The sequence below is a fragment of the Cephus cinctus genome, unplaced genomic scaffold (genome assembly GCF_000341935.2).
Source record: "Cephus cinctus unplaced genomic scaffold, Ccin1 Ccin1_scaffold0142, whole genome shotgun sequence".
Lineage (NCBI taxonomy): Eukaryota > Metazoa > Arthropoda > Insecta > Hymenoptera > Cephidae > Cephus > Cephus cinctus.
The window spans coordinates 36758-39846 of NW_014332872.1; positions in this window are offsets into that span (position 1 = coordinate 36758).

The window sequence follows — 3089 nt, forward strand, 5'->3', positions numbered from 1 at the left end:
GGAGCGCTAGGGAACGTTCGGCGACTGGGCGGCACGATAGAGGATTATCCTTTCCTCCTATCGGCGGCGCGAGTGGCGAAGGCCCTTTTTTGCGGTCCGTATGGGCGGCCGGCAGAAGTAGTAGAGGGATTCCATCCTGGGTCTCCTTGGCTCCACGGAAGTCCTCCGGAACGAACAGCAGTTTGGTCCAGCCTCTGTCGATCGCTCGTCCGGTAGCTCAGGAACTCTTGTTGGCGGTCGGCCTCGTGCTCGTGGTGTAGACGTAGATTTGCCCAGGACGGTAAAGAAGGTAGGCGAGTGCGAATAGGAAAGATCAAAAATAAAAAACAAAAAAATAGAAAAGCCCAAAAGATAGTCGCTAGAAACAATTAGACAGACTCAACGGGAAACGGCCAAGCCGGAGACGCCGGGACCCTAGGTGTTTCCACGTGGTCGAGAAGATAATCGGTAACTTATAAAATATTCTTGGAGGATGGTTGCAGGTGGATTATGTTTGTTCCCTACTCCTAGCAATCTTTGGGACTGAATTTCCTCTCCGCGTTGCCACAGTCCCAAAATCCAAAATCGAAGTCAGGGGGAATGCCAAATCGTCCAATTCACTATACCAGTCCAATCACTATCTCACGAGAAACCCAAAAACCCAAAATCGCACACTACTTTTCAAAAACTCGCTCACACTCGGCTCACGGTTCAAAACGAAGTGGGCCCCTTTTGGCCCCCCCGGCCCGAGGATTCCCGAAGAATCCCGAGTTCACCCGAACTCGTGCGTTATCTCTCACCTCGGTCCGCTATCCGTTTTTCGGCGCTTACAGCTCGCCAGTCTCAGGGCGGCGCCGATCCTACCCGAGCGCGCCCGATCGTCGGGCTCGGCGCTGTCGGTTTTCCTCCCCGGCTTTCTCTCGCCACGAACCTTCGGCGTCGTTGGCATTCTCTCGGCGGCTTTCGTCGGCGGCACGGCTCTCCGTGCGCCTACGCTTTTATGTAACTGGCCGTCCTACGGACGCCACGTTACAACAGTAACATCCAATTGAAACAAAACACTTGAATTTTTGTATATTTCTGTGATACTATGACCGATTTTGAAAAACCAAAGACATACATGAAAATTTCTGTTTCTGGTATTTTTACGACGCCTACTACTGTGGCTCGTGTAACATGACACCTCGTTTGTAAAATGTACTTATACTTACGGTATATGAAGCTGAGAACTCGAATAGAAGTTTGCCAAAGCAGTTTGATGCCATATTCAGAAATTCTTAAGAAAATCGACTTTGAAGTTTTGCGAGAATTGTATATACACCAAATGTGTTACAGTATTTGAGCATGTCCCGTAGTTCACCTGGTAGCGCTCGAGCCAAGTAATCACGGGGTCGCTAGTTCAAGTCGCACTTCTAGCGTCTTTTTTTTCATGCAATTCGCCTACTTAAATCATTTAAATATAAAAATCACCACATCTATGCCAATTCACAAATATATAATTATAATCTTCAATAAAAATCGCATGGTATTTTAATTACTTTTAATTATTTTTAATTATCTCGAGGTTGAAATGACGAATAGGCCAAAAAAACTAATATCCAGCAGTAATATTCTTCCATTAATAATATATATAATAATTTGGTGTACATAAAGCGGTTACAAAATTTCAAAGTCGATTAGATTGCTCAACGCTACTGAGGCAGACTACTCGATGACGTTATACTATGGTAGCATGAATGGCAACGGCGCAGCCCGGCAACACCGTGCACACATCACGCTTATTTCCATAGTTGGCCGTCATGCGGCAGCACCGTCAACTCAGAGTTCGTCGAGCTGTTCCATTCCCCCTTAAGTACAATGCTAGGTCTATACGCTTTTAGCGGGAGCTCGGCTGACGTTGAGGCTATCCCTGCTTAAAAACTACAATAGAAAACGATTTAAAAAAAATCCTATCTAATCCAATCGTGTTTTTGGTTCGTAAAATTTAGATTCGTTATCTAATATTTCCTATACAATTTCTATCGTTTTATACAGGGTGAGGCGCGAGAAACAGAACACCTAAATAACTTTATTGGATTTAAAGATACGGAGTTCGCAAATATCGGAATTTAAATGATTCGGAAGGGCGCCCATGGTTATCATAATATTTTTGTTTATTTCATTTTTTACCAGTTTTTTCAAGGTTATCAGAGTTTTTTTAAATGGAATGGCACATTTTTTCTCCTTGCACATTGTAGCCGGCATCGAAACGAATCCAACCATGTAACATAGTATGACCTTCAAAATGACCTCCAACCCAGAAATATGAAATTAAAACTAATTCGACGTGTTAGAGATTTGGCTTTATTTCTGTTACGATAAATGTTCAAAATGACTCCCTTGCATTGCGATACATTTGTGAAACCGTGTAGTAACAGAATTTACTACTCTGTAGTTAATTTCTAATTTCGAAGTCTATCATGAACGACCAACCACTGCAGAGAACATGAAAGAAAAAATCACCAGGGCTTGTGCTTCGACTTCTTCAGAAATTAACTACAGAGTAGTAAATTCTGTTACTACACGGTTTCACAAATGATATATGTATATATGTATATATATATATATATACGGTAAGTATTAACGAGGTCGCTAATCGTCAATCGCTCGTTTTGAATTTCTATTCGTCCGTTTTGATCGACCGCCGTGCTATCAACCCCTCGCCCTCCCACTTTTCCCATCAGCCTCACCCTACATGTATATATATAAAGTACAGGTATAAAAGGGTTAATCGAGGAGCAACCTACAGCTACGTCCTTTTCTGCGCTGCTCTGACGATACGTACGTGTTGGATACGTCATCGGATAACCGAGCAACGGGCTACGGGGCGCATTTAGACCGAACGATTGAAATATGGACACAGAAGGGCGCGGCAGTCGCGAACAGTATAAATCACAGCCATCCCCGGGATTAAAATATCCGGGGAGTCGCATTTATTCACGGGGCCAAACGCGCACGAGACAAAGTGCTGTGTTTAAGCAAGGGATTCTCTCTGCTGTGAAACTCTCTTCTCTCTCTCTCTCTCTCTCTCTCTCTCTCTCTCTCTCTCTCTCTCTCTCTCTCTCTCGTTT